The sequence below is a fragment of the Manis pentadactyla genome, chromosome 8 (assembly GCF_030020395.1).
Source record: "Manis pentadactyla isolate mManPen7 chromosome 8, mManPen7.hap1, whole genome shotgun sequence".
Lineage (NCBI taxonomy): Eukaryota > Metazoa > Chordata > Mammalia > Pholidota > Manidae > Manis > Manis pentadactyla.
In genome coordinates, this window is record NC_080026.1 from 51,448,951 (window position 1) to 51,471,372 (window position 22,422).

The 22,422-nt window shown below is 43.6% G+C and overlaps 1 protein-coding gene across 2 annotated transcripts in view; it reads left to right on the top strand.

Annotated features, from left to right (window-relative positions):
* SLC35F3 (solute carrier family 35 member F3) overlaps positions 1–22,422 on the top strand; it is a 461,126-nt gene that overhangs the window by 414,011 nt on the left and 24,693 nt on the right. The window lies entirely within an intron of this gene.

The following is a 22,422-nucleotide window of genomic DNA, read 5'->3' on the forward strand; positions in this document are numbered from 1 at the left end:
TGAAGGAGGGATTAAACAATTCGCAGATAAGCAAAAGTTGAGGGAATTTTCCTCCCACAAACCACCTCTACAGGGTATCTTAGAAGGACTGCTCTAGATGGGAGCACTCCTAAACAGAGCACAGAACAAAACACCCAACATGTGAAGAATGGAGGAGGAGGAAAAAGAAGGGAAAGAAATAATCATCAGACTGTGTTTATAACAGCTCAATAAGTGACTGAGGTCAGACAGTAAGGTAGTAAACAAGCTAACCATGAACCTTTGGTAACCACAAATCTAAAGCCTGCAATGACAATAAGTACATATCTTTCAATGATCACCCTAAATGTAAATGGACTGAATGCACCAATCAAAAGACACAGAGTAATAGAATGGATAAAAAAGCAAGACCCATCTATATGCTGCTTACAAGAGACTCACCTCAAACCCAAAGACATGCACAGATTAAAAGTCAAGGGTTGGAGAAAAATATTTCATGCAAACAACAGAGAGAAAAAAGCAGGTGTTGCAATACTAGTATCAGACAAAATAGACCTCAAAATAAAGAAAGTAACAAGAGATAAAGAAGGACATTACATAATGATAAAGGGCTCAGTCCAACAAGAGAATATAACCATTATAAACATATATGCACCCAATACAGGAGCACCAATATATGTGAAACAAATACTAACAGAATTAAAGAAGGAAATAGAATGCAATGCATTCATTTTGGGAGACTTTAACACACCACTCACCCCAAAGGACAGATCCACCAGACAGAAAATAAATAAGGACACAGAGGCACTGAACAACACGCTAGAACAGATGGACCTAATAGACATCTATAGAACTCTACATCCAAAAGCAACAGGATACACATTCTTCTCAAGTGCATGTGGAATATTCTCCAGAATAGACCAGATACTAGGCCACAAAAAAAGCCTCAGTAAATTCCAAAAGATTGAAATCTTACCAACCAACTTTTCAGACCACAAAGGTATAAAACTAGAAATAAATTGTACAAAGAAAGCAAAAAGGCTCACAAACACATGGAGGCTTAACAACATGCTCCTAAATAATCAATGGATCAATGACCAAATTAAAATGGAGATCCAGCGATATATGGAAGCAAATGACAACAAGAACACAAAGCCCCAACTTCTGTGGGATGCAGCAAAAGCAGTCTTAAGAGGAAAGTATATAGCAATCCAGGCATATTTAAAGAAGGAAGAACAATCCCAAATGAATGGTCTAATGTCACAATTATCAAAATTGGAAAAAGAAGAACAAAGGAGGTCTAAGGCCAGCAGACGGAGGGACATAATAAAGATCAGAGAAGAAATAAATAAAATTGAGAAGAATAAAACAATAGGAAAAAAATCAATGAAACCAAGAGCTGGTTCTTCGAGAAAATAAACAAAATAGATAAGCCTCTAGCCAGACTTATTAAGAGAAAAAGAGAGTCAACACACATCAACAGAATTAGAAACGAGAAAGGAAAAATCACAATGGACCCCACAGAAATACAATGAATTATTAGAGAATACTATGAAAACCTATATGCTAACAAGCTGGGAAACCTAGGAGAAATGGACAACTTCTTAGAAAAATACAACCTTCCAAGACTGACCCAGAAAGAAACAGAAAATCTAAACAGACCAATTACCAGCAACAAAATTGAATCGGTAATCAAAAAACTACCCAAGAACAAAACCCCTAGATCAGATGGATTTACCTCGGAATTTTATCAAACATACAGAGAAGACATAACACCCATTCTCCTTAAAGTTTTCCAAAAAATAGAAGAGGAGGGAATACACCCAAACTCATTCATTGAAGCCATCACCCTAATACCAAAACCAGGCAAAGACCCCACCAAAAAAGAAACTACAGACCAATATCCCTGATGAACGTAGACGCAAAAATACTCAACAAAATATTAGCAAACTGAATTCAAAAATACATCAAAAGGATCATACACCATGACCAAGTGCGATTCATCCCAGGGATGCAAGGATGGTAAAACATTCGAAAATCCATCAACATCATCCACCACATCAACAAAAAGAAAGACAAAAACCACATGATCATCTCCATAGAAGCTGAAAAAGCATTCGACAAAATTCAACATCCATTCATGGTAAAAACTCTCAACAAAATGGGCATAGAGGGCAAGTATCTCAACATAATAAAGGCCATATATGATAAACCCACAGCTAACATCATACTGAACAGTGAGAGGCTGAAAGCTTCTCCTCTGAGATCGGGAACAAGACAGGGATGCCCACTCTCCCCACTGTTACTGAACGTGGTACTGGAGGTCCTAGCCACAGCAATCAGACAAAACAAAGAAATACAAGGAATCCAGATTGGTAAGGAAGAAGTCAAACTATCACTATTTGCAGATGACATGATATTGTACATAAAAAACCCTAAAGACTCCACTGCAAAACTACTAGAACTAATATCGGAATTCAGAAAAGTTGCAGGATACAAAATTAACACACAGAAATCTGTAGCTTTCCTATACACTAACAATGAACTAATAGAAAGAGAAATCAGGAAAACAATTCCATTCACAATTACATCAAAAAGAATAAAATACCTAAGAATAAACCTAACCAAGGAAGTGAAAGACCCATACCCTGAAAACTACAAGACACTCTTCAGAGAAATTAAAGAGGTCACTAACAAATGGAAACTCATCCCATGCTCCTGACTAGGAAGAATTAATATCGTCAAAATGGCCATACTGCCCAAAGCAATATACAGATTCGATGCAATCCCTATCAAATTACCAACAACATTCTTCAATAAACTGGAACAAATAGTTCAAAAATTCATATGGAACCACCAAAGACCCAAAATAGCCAACGCAATCCTGAGATGGAAGAATAAAGTGGGGGGGGGATCTCGCTCCCCAACTTCAAGCTGTACTACAAAGCCACAGTAATCAAGACAGTTTGGTACTGGCACAAGAACAGAGCCACAGACCAGTGGAACAGAATAGAGACTCCAGACATTAACCCAAACATATATGGCCAATTAATATTTGATAAAGGAGCCATGGACATACAATGGGGAAATGACAGTCTCTTCAACAGATGGTGCCGGCAGAACTGGACAGCTACATGTAAGAGAATGAAACTGTCTGACCCCATACACAAAAGTAAACTCCAAATGGATCAAAGACCTGAATGTAAGTCATGAAACCAGAAAACTCTTAGAAAAAAACATAGGCAAAAATCTCATGGACGTAAACATGAGTGACTTCTTCATGAACATATCTCCCTGGGCAAGGGAAATAAAGGCAAAAATGAACAAATGGGACTATATCAAGCTAAAGAGCTTCTGTACAGCAAAGGACAACATCAATAGAACAAAAAGGTATCCTACAGTATGGGAGAACATATTCATAAATGACAGATCCGATAAAGGATTGACATCCAAAATATATAAAGAGCTCACATGCCTCAACAAACAAAAAGCAAATAATCCAATTAAAAAATGGGCAGAGGAGCTGAATAGACAGTTCTCTAAAGAAGAAATCCAGATGGCCAACAGGCACATGAAAAGATGCTCTACATCGCTAATCATCAGAGAAATGCAAATTAAAACCACAATGAGATATCACCTCACACCAGTAAGGATCGCCATCATCGAAAAGACAAACAACAAGTTGGCAAGGTTGTGGAGAAAGGGGAACCCTCCTACACTGCTGGTGGGAATGTAAACTAGTTCAACCATTGTGGAAAGCAGTATGGAGGTTCCTCAAAATGCTCAAAATAGAAATAACATTTTACCCAGGAATTCCACTTCTAGGAATTTACCCTAATAATGAAGCACTCCAGTTTGAGAAAGACAGATGCACCCCTATGTTTATCGCTGCACTGTTTACAATAGCCAAGATAATGGAGGCAACCTAAATGTCCATCAGTAGATGAATGGATAAAGAACATGTGGTACATATACACAATGGAATATTTCTCAGCCATAAGAAAAAAACAGATCCTACCATTCGCAACAACATGGATGGAGCTAGAGGGTATTATGCTCAGTGAAATAAGCCAAGTGGAGAAGGACCAAATGATTTCACTCATATGTGGAGTATAAGAACAAAGGAAAACTGAAGGAACAAAACAGCAGCAGAATCACAGAACCCAAGAATGTTCTGTTACCAAAGGGAAAGACTAATAGTTACCAAAGGGAAAGGGACTGGGAAGGGTACTGGGGGGGGGTGGGAAGGAAGGGATAAGGGTGGGAAAAAGAAAGAGGGATTACGATTAGCATGTATAGTGCGTTGGGGACACGGGGAGGGCTGTGCAACACAGAGAAGACAAGTAGTGATTTTACAGCATCTTACTACGCAGACGGACAGTGACTATGAAGGGGTATGTTTGGGGGACTTGGTGAAGGGGGGAACCTAGTAAACATAATGTTCTTTCTGTAATTGTATATTAATGATACCAAAGTGAAAAAAATAAAATTAAATAGATAGATAGATAGATAGATAGATAGATAGATAGATAGATAGATAGATGAGTGTTTCTCAAAATATGCCCACTGCTCCACGCACATCTAAACCACATGGGGAGCACATCAAAGTGCAGGCTCTTAGACTTGCTAAATCAACATTTCTGGGGGTCACTTTCCTTGCAGAGATTCTCTGACAAGCCTTTTCCACATTAGGCTCTTCTCCCGGGTTTCAGTTGTTGAAGGTTCCAGTCCAGTTACCCCAGCTAAACATAGGAGTTGTTACTCAAGCAATGCTGGATTGTGAGGATTCTGGTAAGAACTAGAATGCCAGAAGGGCCCTGGCGGTTGCAGATGGGCATCACAGGTAGAAGTGTAGCCTTAGTTCTTAGTTCTTATATGCTGTCTCCACCATGTTTCCCTTATAATGGTGCGTCAGTTAATGAGACAGTCAGAGCTCTTTGGACCAAAGACAGGGTTGGCAAACTTTTGCTGAAAAAAGCCAGATAGCAAATACTTTTGGTTTCTGTTGCAACTACTAAACTCTGCCTTTATAGAGTGTATATAGCCATCTATAATGCATAAATGAATGAGTGAGGCTGTGTCAATCAGACTATGTACAAAATCGGCATCAGACTGAATTTGGCAATAAGTCATAGTTTATAGAACCCCCTGATCTAAGGTTATACACCCTGGAACTAAGTAGAATATTTCCAACCAAAATATGTGGCTCCCCATAAAGCCCCAGAGCTGGAAGGGTGTGTGTCCAGCCACATGTGCCCTACCCTGAATCCCAGGAGTGACCATAGCTGGTGTGTGGGGGCGTGAGTGTATCCAGAGCAAGAGTGTTCACTGAAATGGCCCTGGAGTGACCAGAACTATGGTGTGGGCTGCCATCTGCCCGCCACACCTTGAGAGTACGTACAAAGGAGGATGAACGCGATGGGGATGCACCGCGAGTGTGTGTCAGTGGGACCCCAGATCCCTGTAGAGTGTTGCGGCCCAGCAGGACTTCCTGCAGTGGAGAAGCTCTGTCTGCACTGTCTGGTGAAGCCCCCACTTGGCACACATTGCTGTTGCACACATGAAATGTGGCTAGTTCAACTAAGAAACTGAATTTTTTGTTTTATTTAATGTTAATTCATTTGAATTAAAAAAAAAACTGTGGCTAGTGGCTACCAGATGGTACAGCACAGCTTTAGGGAGAATTTTAAATGCTTAACTGGAAGAGAAGAGTCTGGGATTAGGGTGTCACTTCAGTGTTTTCAAATACTTTGCGGCATGATCATGTGCACAGGAGGCCAAACTTTTCTACTTTTTAAATTGCTTTAGAGGGTAAAAGTAGAACTCTCCGAGAAGGCTGAACATTGCTGGTGATGGTTATGAATACAGACACAAGAGTCCAGTTCAAATTTCTTGAGTTCAAATCCTGCTCCACCACTTCTCAGACTTGTGACCTCCATAAGTGTCACCTGTGACGCTAAACACCATGTCATTGCTGCACAAAGGCTCAGTAAGCAAACAATGTGCTAGCTCTGGAGTCCAGTCGTGGATGGCCTTCCCCTGCATGGTGGTTTCCCACTCCTGGAGGGGCCCAGGACCTTACAGAGGTCTGGTCTGGCCAGGGCTGCTGGAGTCTGGGGAGAGGCAGTGACACCTGAGGCTAAAGGGGTCTGGGAGCAGCTGCCAGCAGAGAAGAGGCCAGAGTCTCAGGGTCTGTGAGGGGATGAGCAGAAGCAGGGGAACAAGTCGGGTTTGCTGGCAAGGATGCTGGAGCCTCCAGGGGAAGAGCTCCTGGCACCTGTTGAGCAGCTCTCCAGACAGCACTAAGCCAAAGGGCAGAAAGCTGTAGGAAAGTGATTTATATTCCGTCCTGTATTCCCAGGTCGGAGGACCCGAAGAGATAGCCATCTGCTTTCATGAGGATAGAGGAATTGAAGAACATGCTCTGTGTAGTTCTGAGGAGCAGGTGGTAAAGATGAGCCTGCAGGAAGAGCAGAGCTTCTGTAGAATCAGTCACAGGAGGAGCTTGGAACAGAACTAGGGACCCTGGGAGAGATTCTCAGGCAACTTAAGTTGACACACAGCGCTTGCCAACCATGTAACTCCAGTCTGTCTGCCTTGCAGACAGCCAGTGCCCTCAAAGTCATGGTAGCTTCATTGGCATTTTAATAACCAGCTGCGGTCTCTGTGCTACAGGCAGGCGGGGGTGGGGGTGTGAGGTAGGAGGAATGTGCCCTGCTCCTGGGTTTGGTCCTGGAGAGGAACAGTGTGCGCTGATATCAGCATGGCAGGCACAGGACTCCGCTGTGGTCTGGGGGCTGCATGAACTTTATTTCTCTGATATTCTCTAATAAGGGAGTTTTAAGGTGATAGCAGATCACCAAAAGCCATGTTTTGTTATGTTGTGATACTCTAAGGGGGGAAAAGGAGAAGAAAAGTTGGATGAGATATTGAATATAGAGGCAAGCACTCTGCTTTAACAAAAGCTCCAGGCAGAGGAACTGCTGCCACAGCCTGGACCCAGGGGCCATCTCAGCCTTTGCAAAGCCATATTGACACCAGTCCCGCATCGGTGGGAAAAGAGCATCCATTATGGCCGGTACTTCAGCACTCTCCTAAATTACCAGCTTTGGTCGTGATTTGTGTTCTAGCCTAAAGTCTTCTTACACTAATCTCAATTTTCAAATGAAACACAGCAAGGATGCCCCCAGTCCATCCCACCCTGTACCACCTTCGATTTACATTCCTCTCATTCTTTCCTCCTAACCAAGTGAATTTGGCATGCTTAAAGAGACACAGCAATAAATTGTGGCTTAAAGTTAGGACAGACAACATTAATTGTTTCAGTTGGTTTTTTGGAGAGCAGACAACACTGCAGAGTGAGAGAGAGAATGGCTGGGAAAGGAGTTCTAATTCCACCAGGAGGTCACACAGCATCACTGGGAACAGAAAGGGACCGTGGCTGGTATGTTGTCATTCGGTTGTCTTTGTCCTATTATAACTTTCTGTGGGACTTAGTTGGACTCATGTGGTTCTTAAAAACCAAGACAGAAGGCAGAGGGAAGATGAGTATGTGGCTTCCAACTTCTGACCCCTGATAGGCTGGAGCTCCTGGGCCTGCTGTGCCAGTGGGCGAGGGTCTGAGAGCCGGCTGGGCAGGTGCAGCCAGCAGTGCACGATGGGCAGGAGGTGGAGGTGGCATGGAGAGAGTGAATGGCGAGGGCCAGCACCAGCGTGGATGTGGGCAGCGCATCGGGGAAATACCCAGGCTGCTTGTGGAGTGGGCCTAGGCAGTGGGCTTCCCTTAGAAGCTACACCAGGAACAGGGGGGAAAAATAATGGCCAAAAGATGGTCTCACAGTGGAGAACAACAAAGACTAAAAAATGCTCCTTTGTGAATTGGTCCCATTTGCAATTGTGTTACCTGAACTTGACTTTGCTCCACTATGTAAATAAGCAGTGTGTTTTTATTTCACAGCACATTAGTTAGACTCTCCTGAATCAGCCAGCATGTCAGGAACCATTACCCGGTTCAGCCCTGCTCATTAACAAACGATCATGGTTGACAGTGGCTATGAAGATGGTGCTTGGCTCATTAACTGGTTCACAGCTATTTTTGTGGCCGAGAGGTCTGCCCCTCTCTGACCTTGGCTCCTGACACAAGAACCACGAAGAGCCCCACCTTGAGCCACTGGAGCCACTTCCCTTCAGAATAGAACATACTAGCATTTCCATGGCAAAGATTCTTCATTTGCTTCCATCCAAGGTGCTGTTAATGGAGGCAATAGGGGCTTGTGTTCAGCTCGTGGCTTCCCCCAAAAGAGGATGCTCACTGCATCACTTTGGGTAACAAATAGACGTCCCCCTAACAGCCCGCACTTTATCTTCTTGTCCTTGTTCACTACCTACTTTCCAATGCCTGAGCACATTCTCAACACAGAGAGGGACTATAATTAGAGAAGCTAATGGCTGGCTGTATTTTAATCTTTCTACTGAGATTCATCATTAAATGAATTCACCCTATAACTGAAACAGGCTTTGCCAGTCTGTTTATCGGAAGCCAGTGGAGTGAATCACAACAAGGGATGCCCTCAAGACCAGGAAGTCACAAGTATGGGTTTTGCTGAACTGTAGACTTTCGAAGAGGGGAATAGAGAGGACAAGAAAATGGTCAGGTAGCGCTGAATTAAAGGAAGATGGGAGGCAGGGTGACTAGGCCCCCAGATGGCCTGGGCCGACTCTCCTAATGCCACGAAAGCCACTTTACCTGGCACGTGATTGTGACTAGCCCAATTTCTGAGCACTCACCAGCTGCCAGCACGCTGCTGAGTACACATACATACATCACCTCATTTCAACAGCACATCATCCTAGGAGATAAGCATTATTACCATCTCCTTTTTAAAACTGGAGAAACTGAGGCTCAGACAGGTTGAATAACATGTCAGGTATTCAAATAACTTGTCCAGGCAAGATTTGAACCCTAGGGTGACTCCAGACCTGCCTTGACTGCCTTATCTTAACTAGAAGGCTTAAGTTCTGTCTGCACTGGCGGGGACACCAGGGTGAAGTGCCGGCCGATTCTGCATCGCAGCTTTTGGTCAGTGCCAAATTCCCTCTTAAAGGCAGGAGTCAGCAGAGGTCATGGTGGGGACAGCAGAGAGCCTCTCCAGTCTGCTGTGTCCTCACCTGAGTGTTATAGCTGAGCCATGTGCCACCGAAATTCATATGTTGAGTCCTAACCCCCAGTACCTCAGAATGTGACTGTATTTGGAGAGGTGTCTTTAAAGAGGCAACTAAGTTAAAAGGAGGTCATAAGGGCGGCCCTTGTCCCGTCTGACTGGTGCCCTGGCAAGAAGAGCAGATAGGCACCAACAAAGAGGGCAGGTCACATGAGGACGCGGGGAGCAGGTGGCCGGCTGCCAGCCAAGGGGAGGGTCTTCAGGAGGAACCCGCCCTACCCATACCTCAGTCTGGGACCTCCAGCACTTGAGAAAATACATTTCTGTTGTTCAAGCCCCACATTCTGTGGTAGTTTGTTATGGCAGCTGCAGCTAATACACATGGTCTGAGGTTATGTTTCCTCTTTGTTCCCAGTTGGCCGAGAGGAAAATGGACAAAAAGTTCATCTACATAACTGTGATACTCCATTGGGAAAACAGAGATTTAATGAGGTGTTAAAATAGACTTTTCAAAAGTCTCAGAACGACAACAAAAATAGTTGGTAGTTTAAAATAGAATCTTTAGACACACATTGTGGAATAAGTATATGCAGACAAAATAGGCAACTCATTCTTTTTTTTCTTGAATGAGAAAGGGGTCCATGATAAGTGGTAAAGTCACCCACACCTCCAAGGTGACCTTCAACATAGGTCAGCCTTTCACTTGGAAGTAGACACCCTACAAGTGTCAGGTCCTGTGAATCAATCCTGTCAAGCTTGTGTGAAGACTTCAGTGCACTTTGTGTGGGGATTACACTGCATTGTAAAGGCCCAGCCAACCCCTTGCTCATCTCTTATACATCATGTTAAATTACTGTCAGACCTGCAGCCCTTGCCAGGAAGCAAGGATGTGCTGTGGCTGCCAGGCTGAGGCTGAGCTTAAGCTCTTGGTTCTTTATTGAAGCAAACATTTCCCCTGGCGTGTGGTGTGGAGGAATGTCCTGACCTCACAGACCTGTGGAGTGAGCTGCCAGGCCATGTAAAGTCCCCTCCCCACACCTCTAACTGTGCACAGGTGCCCACAGGCCCCTGTTAGTCACTCTCTGCAGGAAGGAAATAGCCCTAGAGCTCTCACCAGACAGTTACTGCTGTGCTCAGTGGAGGACTGAATAAACATTCAGAGGAACCACCAAGCTGATAGACAATCCCCGTTGTTATCAGGGCTAGAACCTCAAACACTCACCTACCCACAGCCTGACAGTGGGCCTGTGTGAGACTGCAGACCCCTCCTGGACCTTTGGCTTATGTTCCAGACAGGGTTAGACCTGCTGGTCTTCTCTCACACTGCTCTTGAACCTGAGTCTAACCTCGGAGGAGAGCCCTTCCCCAGGCCTGAAAGCCTGACGGAGAACTGACTGCACGGACACGCCCACTGGGCTGGCCCAAGCCAAAGTGCATGTCACCACTTACCAAGCCTGGATTCTGCAGCAACTATTTTGAATAAACCACCTGGCTTCCTATGCTTTACCCAACAAATATTCTTAAAGCACAAAGGACAGGTATTTATGCAAATTACTATCATTTTCTCCACAAGTAACTAAGAAGAAACAATTATTGTGCAACTCACTGCTAATTAGCAGCTATGAGTTTAGGTCTACTTGACATTTTGTCGAACATACTGGGAAATATAAAATAGCTCAGCAGAGCAACAGGAAATTGGATTGGTCCAGTGGTTCCTAAGGCAGATCCTAATAGTGAGATTGAATGATCCCATAAGGTATGCTGCACCTGAAAGGCAGCTGATTCTGGGATGCTTGAAAGGGCAAAAGTCTTTCAAGGAGAAGAATCTGGCCCACCAGGAAATACAGGCCTGGAGGTTCAATCCTCAGAGCTGTCTACCAGCAGCAGGGTGCAGGTGCTCTCCACGGACAGGTGGTTTGGCAGTGAAAGTGTGGCACCTGAGCATTGAGACTAGATCATTAAATCTCATGTGGTACCTGGGTGTTACAGCATGAGAATATCCCCCTCAGTACCTAGAATTTTTAAGGACACACTAATTATTATGATGGTGATTATAATGAGAACACTAGAAACAGCAGATGCCACTTACTACAGGAACGTTTAGACACAATGTCTAATAAAATACTGATTGGAACTTTTTAAGATAGGCATTATTATCCCCACTTGATAGATGGCAAAATTGATGCTCAGAGAGGAAAATTAACTTTCCCAAGATCACATAACTAGGGAGTGATCCAGACAGAAATCGTATCCAGGTGTGACTGACTTTTAAGAGTGTGCACAAAACAACCGCTTGCTGTCTGGTGCACGCGAACGCCTCCCTGTGCTCCTGTTCATGCTCCACAGGCAGGTTCCCCTCGAACTCCTCATCTCCCTCTGCAAGTTGTTACTGGAACCATTGGTTCGGTTTCAAACAGAATTCATACACCCAACAAATGATGGCATGCCTTCTGCATGCCTGGCTCAGTTCCAGTGGCTTAGGGAATGTGGGAAGATGTAGAAGAGAAGGAAGAAGGTCTGCCATTGTGATTCTGTCTCCTGCATTAAGGAATTCAAATGGGAAAGTTAGAGGCCAATGAAGGCCCAGAGGGAGAAGGGGGTAGAGTGTACCTGGCCCCTCTAAATTCAGATGTCCAGGTCACTTGATCCAATGAGTGACATTCCAAAGTATCAGTGGAATGGCAGTTGAGATCACTGACTCACAGCTAATGGTCTCTGAGGAATTCTGGGAGCAAGGAGGGCAGAAGAATAGAGAAAGGCAAAGGAAGAAGAGACCTACAGATTGCAACCTGCTGTCAAGATCTGACCCAAGCCAAATACTAGGTTACAGTAGAAAGGGATGATTTGTGAGCCTTTGAATTGACACAGGTAGTGATAGTAAGAAGTAGCTCAGATTCTCCAAAGACGTCATGTCACTTGGGTGCCATTTCCTTTTTTGGTGAGGATTCCTGGATGGTAGCTCAAGAGTATGTAATAGACACTGTATAGCTGAACTTTAGCAAAGTATCTAACCTCATAAGAAGCTTAGGAGGAAAAAAAAGGGTTGAAACAGGACATGGAGGTGTGGGACTAACTGCTCCCCAAGATGTATGTCAGTTATCTATGTCGACCTCAAGGGAAATTGCTCAGGACCTCTAACTGGGCTTAGCACATTGTCTAGTGTGTTCAATACTTTTATCAATGACTTTAGTAAAAACATAAGAGCATTTATCAAAGTTCTAAATGACACAAAATCTGAGAGGGACAGTGATGTCTTATATGATAAAATCAGAATCCAAAAAGACTTGACTGGCTAGAAAGCAGGGCCAAATATAACAAGAAATTCAATAGGAATAAATGTAAAGGGTCCAAATGGACCCACAGAATATAGGAGCAGGGCTGGCTGCAGGAACTGGACAGCCCAGTCGCCACATGAGTGAAAAGGGCTTTAATTGATTATAACTGTAAATGAGTTACTTGCCTAATGAAGCCATCAAATTTTTTATTTAATCCAGGTTGTATAATAAAGTACCATAATTTGAATTAATGACCTGACAGCTCTGTCCTATTTTGTGGTGATCAGATTATACTAATAATGTCGTGTGGACCATGTTTAAAGAGAAGCACAGGTGAGTGGCAGTGAAGGTGCAAGAAGACCCAGAATCAAGTCTGACAAGATATGATAGAAACTCAGGATTATTATATGGAGAAGATAAACCTCCATATATTTGATTGTCTTTCTAAAGAGAAAAGGTATGACACTAGTTTTTTAAAGTAGAATTAGGACCAATCTGTAGTAGTTATACAAAGCTAGATTATAAATCAGGATAAACAGAGAACGTTTCTCAGAAGTTGGGGATTTTGCATTAGTAGAAAAAGTAACTAATATTTATGAAGCACCATCCAGACACTGCACTTTCCCACCACTCTCTTATTTTATCTTCACAGTAACCCTGCAAGTTATGCCTTATACCCATATTAGATATAAGGAAACAGATTCCTGGAGGTTAAATAACTTATGCTACTTAGCTAATACATGAATAAGTCCAGTTTCAGCTCCAGGTCTGCCAAATCCCTGCTCTCACTGGGACATGTAGCCTAGTAAACCTTCTTAAGGAGGGCTTCATACCTAAAACCACCAAACGTAATCACAATAATAGTGGCTAATGTTTGCTGAATACTTACTACATACCAGGCACTAACCTAAGCACCTTATACAAGCAATTATCTAACAATTATATGAGGTGTATATTATTATTATTCCCATTTTACCGATGATGAAGCTGAGACTAGAGAGGTTATGTAATGACCCAAGTCACTCTCCTACCCAGGAATTGGGCCCAAGCAGTCTGACTGAAGAGACTGCTTTTAACCACATTTCTTTGCTTTCCACCTCTCTGCATTACCAGCATCAATGAAGGGCTGCTGCTGTGTAATAAAAACTTTTGCCCAAGAATGTGAGACTTCAGTATATGAATAGGCTCATTCACGTGGGCTCTAAGCTTAAATTCTAATTCCTTCATTTGCATTGACTGGGTTAACAAAAGACTGCCTCCACACTGAAGGTGATGTAGGGCAAATCTTTATGCTCAGGTACAGGGTTTTACCACAGTACAGGCTTCCCTTCCCACAAACCAGAGCAATGCATTTGTAAAAATGAAGAAGGCAGTGAAACTCACAGCACTGGGAAATTAAGATAGTTGAAATCTAGAATTTGGTAGGACTTTAATTAAGTGCTAAATATATAAATCATTACACATTTAGTACTTTTCAAAACACCCTTGTAACTCTTGTCTTCTACAACTATTAATAAAACTTTCTGAAATGCCGGCAGACTCATAGCTCTACAAAACACTAAGGACATTCTTAGTCTCTGTTGGCAGCATGAGAAACTAGACTCAAGCCTCAAAGTATTTTCCTTAAATTGAAGTCTGTCCTTTTTGAAGGGAGAGGAAGGGGAAAGGGAGGATAATATATCAGGAGTTTCTACTATGTCAGTGACTTTGGTAATTGCTTAAGTCATATCATCTCATTTAACCACCCTCATGGTCCTCTAAGGCTACTATTAAAATGCCCATTTTTCTGATGAGGAAATTAAGGATCCCAAGACTCCATAAGATGCTTATGACCCTGCTGGTGACAAATAGTGAGGCAGGGTTTAGTTTTTGTTTCCCTGGCTTCAAAAATAGTTGTGTTATGCACTGACTCATGCTGCCTCCTAGTCAAGGCAGTAGAGACCAAAGGCTAATAGATTATCACAGCTGTGATGCTACCGTTTCAAATGAGCTTGTTTCCTCTGGAGCTCATCAGAAGCTTCTGGTCTCCTTGATTGTTGGACAAAGAATTATATGCATCACACTACAATAATTTAGATAAAAAATGGGGGAAGTGTATCCATGGTGGGCACAAATCTCTATGTCAGACATAGTGCCCAGAACCTTGAAAGGCTATTTAATTGATGCCAGTGATGTTGTTGATCAAACTTCCACAGAAGAATACCACCCTCACAGGGATCTTGGGGTCCTTGTCAATATTTTCAGAAGTTCCAGTCAATATGCACACCAAGTTAATGAGAAACATTTCTTTTCCCAAACTGCTCAAACACATAGAAATACAGGATAAAATTCCATAGTTTAAAGAAAATACATACTGTTCTTGAAATCAAGGAAGAAGGACTGCCACATACCAGAAATGAAGAAGTAGCAAAAAAATCACAAGTGCCCACAGGAATAGCAGAATTAACTGTAGGCCCTGTGTTGAGCCTACCAGCCTCATATGTGACTGGGAATATGACTATACCTCTCAAAATAAAGTTAGAAATCCAAGAAGGGCCTTCCCATTTCCATGAAAGGAGGCCAGAAAAAACTGCCTACAAAACCAGGGGTGTGGCATAGAAACAGATTGCCCACCATTGGTACATGAGAAGAAAAAGCCACCAATTAGAAATAGGAACCCCAAGCCCATGTTGTGTGAAAGTATGGAATCTGAATTCATGTAAATCAAGCAGAACTAAACCATAAGCTAAGAAATTAACAAAGAAGCCACCTAAGTGTAGGGAAACCCACAGGATCCATGCAGAAGCAAACATGAAACTGCCCCACAGGAATGTCTCCACAATACAGCACTTATAGCATTTTCACAAAAACACAGCTCCCACTTAAAATGAGCCCAAAGTCAAAACTCAAAAATCATAAAGTAAAAAACAAAACAAAACCACCATGACAGATAACATTAGCAAACCACAACAAGCAGCGGAATTCATACCCCAGGAACTAGTGAACAAACTAAATGAGGTTTATTCAAAGTCTGTTTAAAATGTTAAAATAAAGAAGAAAAAGGAGCTTTGTGTGAGGGACAAAATTGTAAGCTAACTATGCATTCTAGAAATTGATGAACTTAACAGTAAGCCAGATACAACTGAAAAGAGAATTAGTGAATTGGTAGATTATTCTGAGGAAAGCACCCAGAATAAAACAGAAACATAAAACAATGGAAAATACAAAAGAAGTAGTAAAGAGGCATAGAATAAGAAGAAAGAATGGAATATTAAGAAGTAGTAAAAAGCTACAACACTTGTTTTAGGAGCTCCAGAAACAGAAAATGGGGAGAAGTAAGTTTCAGAAGAACAATGATAAAGAAAAATTTCCATTAATGATGCAAGATATGAATCTTCAGATTAAAAAGTATAGCAAACCCCCAGGTAAGGGTACATAAAATATATTCAGACTGAGGCATATTGTAATTATGCCCCAGCAAACTCAGGGCCACAAGCACAGGGCAGACTCCATGGCAAGAGAGGATTAGCTTCTGCACACTTATTGGAGGGTCTGAAATAGGAGTGATGTCCTCACTGCCTGTGTCCTGGAGTCCAACATCAGTGATGGAGACACTCATTAACAGAGGAGATACAGAGGGCCATGCCTAGTTTCCCTCCTTCACCCTGGATGGGCTGCAGAGACCACACTCTCTGATTTTGTGGGTACTTGTTAAGACCATATACGTTGGAAATGAATAAAACCAAATTAGCTTACGCAAAAAAAAAGAGGGAGGAGGGGGTTTACTGGGAGAGTACTCTAGGGACTCAGAGATTTGGAGGAGTTAAGCACACGACCTTAGGTTAGAATGAACCAGAACATTCAAGAACCTGGGAGACTCGAACCAGGAAATTGAAACCTAAAGGACTGACCTTGCTCTTTTCCCTCCCCATCCTCTGGTCTCTCTGCTTGCTGGCTTGATCCTCTTTTACTCAGATTGCGTTGGGGATGGAGATAGGTCACCCATAGACCTGCCCTTAAACTTCACATTCACCACTAAAGAACAGATTCTTCTCCACCAGAGATTTGAGAAAGCCAAGGGCTGATTATTATGACTGTTGTGGGTGAGGGATGAGAGTCCAGCCTGGGTGCTGTACCTGATCCCTCCCCACCACCACAAATATATTAATCCCTGTGACCAGAAAGACTGTAGGTGGTACCTGCCATTCAATCCAGATTGCTAAAGGAGTGCTTCCCAAATGCTAATGTGTACACAGATGACCAGGTGTGCTTGCTAAAATGCAGATTCTGACCTCAAGAAGGAGGTCTAAAGTGGAGCCTGAGATTCTGCACTCCTAACAGGCTCTGGGTAGTGCTGATGCTGGTGGTCCCTGGACCGTCCGCCAAGACCCCAGCTGTCTCTTGGGGGAAGTAGGGTACATCAGGAGGAGGAGCAGCTTCCCAAAATAATAGAAGGTGGGTTTCCCAGAGCTGGCCACTAGAGAGATTTTTGTGATTGGGGAAGCCAGCATAATTCACGACAGGATCTTTTTGCATCCAGGAAGCAAAAATAGCTACAGCTGGGCCTGGTACTCTCCAAGTAGACTTTAAGGTAAAAGCCAAAAATCCTTAGGAGCTGCTGGAGATCCTTCATGTGTGGAGGACAAAGAGGAGTACAAGGCAAGATGAGAGTAACAGGAGAACGTGGGGAGAGGTGGAGGGCAGTGCTGCCTGTCTTGGCTCCAGGGAAACCACAGTTCACCCATCACAGGGTTCACACGCCCAGGCCTGGCTGTGGGTCTGTGGCCTGTGTTTATGTGTCTCAGGTGGAGGTTGGTAGTGATTCATGAGGCTGTGATCCATCCATCCCTGTAAACATGGCTCCAATGCCTTTCTGCTGCCTTTTGTACTGAGTTTTGACACCCAGCGCATTTAGAACCACAACAAGCATAGCAATGGTTGAGGCAGTTGATCCCTTCCTACTCTGACTGAGGACCACAGGGAAGCCACTTGGCTTCTGAGCTGTGCAGTCTGCAGACCAGTGGGGTCTTGATTCTGCACTCATATGGAGAACATGGTCAGGGAAGATTTTGGCTCCCTAAATCATCTGTTTCCTGAACTGTTACCAAATGCTTAAAACAATTGTGATGCTTAGTGGAGCATTCTGGAAGGCTGGAATAAATGTTAGAATCCTGTGGAGTACATGATATTCCCAAATGCCCTGCCTGAAATGGGAATGGGCCCTGCAAGTGTGCATGTGGGGCCGGGACCCACACTAGGCTGATTTCTGTATGCTCTGAGTGAATGTTCATTGCTGTCTGGGGCCCCTGTGAGCAGAGAGGAAGAAGCACTACAGGCTCGACCAATCCTCCTGCTGCCTCGCAGACCTGGGCCTGGGCCTCTGCTCCAGGGAGTTACTTCCAGCTTTAGATTCTTAAGCTACTTGATATGAAATACAAATTCATTGATTATTGACTATTAAGGGATCTTAGAGGTCATTTGAATTGTTCCTACATTTCACAGGTGACAAAACTGAGGCCTAGAGGCATACAGTTAATTCATTTTTAGATTCAAGATCTCTAAGGCTCATGATGAGGTTCCTCAGAAGGACACTCAAGCAGGGTCCTGCCTCCAGACACCTCTGCCACCCAGGGCAGTGGGGATCACTTCACTTTGGAAACCTCCATTCCTGGAAAATGAAGATTGCCTGTCTCACAACCAGAGTGGTGTTTGCAGATCCTGAGTGAGCAGAAAGGAACCATTAAATAGGGATTGCCAAAAGATGGGAAATAGGGAAGCCTACCAGGAAGCCCCTGGGGTGAACAGGACCCCTGAGAACAGCCCCTTGGGTGCAAGCCTGAGTCTAGGGTGGGAGGAAATGAGACCAGGAACCCAGGTGTATGCCACTTGCTCTAGGCTACAGAAACACCCAAGTGCAAGGACAGCTTTCAGCCATTTTTTGAACTTGAATCTCGGGGGAGCTCCAGTGATTCTTGAAGGATAAACAGTGTGTGTCTCCAGTCAGTAGTGCAGGCCAACAGTCAGTCTTCAGACAGTTTCTGAAGCCCGATCTGATTTATTTTGAAAAGGAGCTGGTGGTGTGTACCATGGAAGTCCATCCAACTCTGACAAATTGTGTGCTGCTCATTTGCATGGAGGCAGCTCTGGCTGCACGTGTGAAGGAGAAGCACACACATACACCCACACACACAAAGAGGAGCACTGGTCAGTGGGCATACATCCACACACCAGCCTTGACAAGCTTTACAGTTAATACAAATCAGTTCTATCCAAAGTGGCACATTATGGAATTGACTATTTGTAAGCACTCTGTCCTTGAGATACAGCAGAATTCCATTTCAACTTTTGTAAAATTGCTTTTCTTAGTAACGGCTTGGATTTTTCAGCCCTATTACATCTTTGTTTTACTCTAAATCTGAAATCAGGAAAATGCAGCATGTTCATCTGAGGCTGAATTCCACAAATCTTTACCTCTTTCCTATTTGAGGGAAGCTGTTTTTTAAATAAAAGCAGAAATCTGTTGATACAGCCAGAGTGAGAGCTTTAGGTTAATGTCCCTGAATTTTTCTTTCTAAGGATATACCCATGGCTTTAAATACTTTTGACACAGGTCCTGAAAATAGCAAAGACCATTGCCCACACATCTGCACAATTAGCTGCAGGGAATACACCCTAAATCCACATGCCCACTTCTGCAAAATGCAGGGAGCAGGTTGCATATACTCAGCCCTCCACACAGGCCCCTTCAACAATAACAGAGCCTGAAGTAGCAAAGGAACCATTGAAACAGGCTCTGCATTGTTTTCTTATTCTGTCCTGGCCAGCAGAGTGGGCCAGCAGCTGCTCTCTCTGAGGTAAAGATACTCTATCTGGCCCATCGGCTACCATGAAGGTTTAACTGAAATAGATGCAGAGAGCAGGGAAGTGAGCCAGGATCCCCTATTTGGATGCAGCTCTGCTACTAACTAGCTGCATGTCCCCGAGCAGCACTGTCACCGCTGTGTCTGAGCTTCCCTACATATAAGATAAGGAAGTTGCGTCTTTATTGTCCCTGACAGCACCAATAGTGCAGTTTTACTATATCCATTTGCTGAACTTTCTAGTAGTGTAAATGCGCTGACATTGGCCAAATTTGCTTAAATATCAAGAGCTGAGTTTTGTTCATTTATTCACCAACATTCACTGAGGACATGTTTGAGTCAGGTGCTGTCCTAGGTGCTGGTGGATGTGAAGGTGACATAAGATACAGGCTCCTCCTGCCAGGTAGAAATCAGTGATCTGTTGGAAGAGACATTGATGCAAACAGTAGTTATAAAACTGTGGAGATGTGAGGCGCTAGGTACAGAGTATTATGAGTGCAGATATGCAGGGCACCTGGGGGCAGCTGGATGTCAAAGAGGAAGCCCCAGGAGGAGATACCTGCAAGCTCCATGAAGGGGACAGCCGAGGAGGGGTAACTCCAAATGTCTGAAGCCTGTGGGAGTGTGGCCCTCAGCAGAACTGAGCTCAGCCCAGTAGAGAAATGCTGTGGTTCCTAATGAGACAGGAGCCCCTCTCTGTGCTTTGCTGTCCTCGCTGGGCCTCTGTGTTCCTGCAGCCAGTTTAGCAGAGAGAATCAGGACTAGATATCGCTTGTGCTCCTTTGAGCACCTACAGACAGCAGGTGATATTAACATGAGTGACAAAGGGGCTACAGTCAGGCTAAAGGCCTTTTGGAATCCCCATAGCCTCATTTAACTGGCCAGTCATCCTGTTCTTGGATATCTGTGGGGTGAATCTATGAGATAGCTATATGAAATATTTCAGTGTGTGTTGCATTACTCCCTTGCAAAGCGTGGGCTTTGAAGCCTGCCATTCTGGCCAGTGACCTGTACCAAAACACCATTACTTTCATGATGACAAGCAGAATGTGCTTGTCATTGGCCCAGGTTTCAGTCTCAAGCCTTAGACTTCCCATGCCAGGGTGAGAGAGAGGCTGGGACAGAGAGGGAGGGCTGCTCACCCAAGGGCCCCAGGAAATTTGGTCAGAATTTTGGAATTTCTGCTGGTCACCTTTCCACACTGATAGAATCCAGGATACCAGAAAGCTGGTGTGGAGAACAAAAGCATAGCATTGCATCCTCAGGTGCTTCTTTAGTTGAACTATTATTAGGAAGTTCTTCCTCCCTGTGAGCTAAATATGCTCCTTTCTACCAGTCCAAAGCCCCAAACAAATCACCACCTCCTGGAAGAAAGCAAGGCCAGCCAACAGATGAATGCAGGCACCCGCCATGGCTGAGGGGTCAGTTCTGGGAACTCTGACAGGAACCATCGATCCCCTGTCAGCCCACCATCTTCACAAAGTCTGAGCTCCATCTTCTTTTAGAGAGCCCAGGAAAGGTCCACAGGGTCTGCCGTGCCTTCTCCACTCTGTGATAAGAATGCCATTGGGCCATTTGTAAAATGTATTCCTGGTTCAGATCTTGACAGTTTAGTGAACTTCAAAGCAGGTCGTTGCTGAAGTAGAAGTAGCAGGAAGGGCAGTGAAGCAGAAGGGAAAGCCCAGCAGCTGTTCTCTTCTAGGACTTGTTAAACAAACCGTCAGGGTCCCTCTGCTTTGCAAGGAGATGTAATTTGTTATAGCAGAAGGATGACTTTTTCCTGAGCCACCCATTCCGTTTCAGCACTAACGACTCTCATAAGAGTCCATCTCCAACCTGTCTGTCTCCTATGTGCACAGGAGAGAAATCCCATCTGCAACAGAGTGACCCTGTCATGTCTTTCTGCTACAGAAAACCTCATGTCCAGTCTTGCTGGGTTAAATAAGTAAACTATCACAAGCAAAGCTTTCCAGAGCCACTTTATTAAACATGGCCAATATTTGAATGAGCTCCTTGGAATAGAAGGAATGGTTTCTGATATAGGGAAGCTGTGTCAGATTGGGAGGGAAAGGCATATAAATTCTGAGAGCCCACCTTCCTGAGTGGCCAGGCTACTTCAGTTGGCACTTTAGCCTCCACATACAGAAGCTGTTGGCCACCCATGTCTTTGCTGCTTCGATCCTCACCTTTAGCATGGCTTCATCATAAGTAGCAGGTTATCCAGGAGCCCTGTGGACAAGAGGACACTCAGGGAGCAGGCAGTCTCTCTGCACTTTTCAGATACTGCTGCTGTTTGTGCATGCCACACAACCAGCTGAGCCCCAAACAGAACAGATTCCTGTGGAGGAGGCTGTGAAATTCCTAGTTAGTGGGACATGTATGCAATCCAGGCTTCTTATTACATTCCCTCTCTGACATGGTTAAGGCTGGGCCATTCCTAGGGGGAAATCTCAGGGACAAATTTCTTTGTATGCTGTGAATAGACTCCATTTTTCTCAAATCATTTTCCTAAAAGGACATCACCACTAACATCATGGAAAATCTCTATTTTTCTGCCTTTAAATGTTTCAGGCACGTGTTTCCAGAACTGGCTGGTAACAAGAGACAGATGGGTAGGTAAATAAATAAATAGATGGGTACATACGTAGGTATATAGATGCATACAATTTGAGACAGACACACAATTTCTGGACTCCCTGTTAACAAAAAACTAGTTGCTTAATGAACCTACAATGCAGGAAATCAAGCTAATAAAATGATTCAGTATTTTGTTTCTAGTTGTGCTGTAAATGTTACTCTTATTTTTTAGGCAAGTCTGTACAACTTGATCCTAATACAGAGGGATACTTTGGCTAAGCCTGGGTCTGCTATGGAAGGGAAGATGTGTAACATTAAAACATGCTCATGGGAAATGCAAACACATTTTCACTTACCTAAAAGTAGTAGTTGCTTACATAGGAAAAACCATTTTACTTAAAACTCCCCAAAAGATGTCTTAAAGTCTTCTAAATAATTAAAACAATAATTCATGACTTTGGAAACTGGTCTTTGCTGCTTCACTTAGCTTAAAGCTCTAAATAAATGCAAATGCAAAAAAATAAAGGAGAAGAAGAAGAAACATTTACCCAACAGTTCACTGCCTGCAGCTGGATGCCACTCTGACTTTTG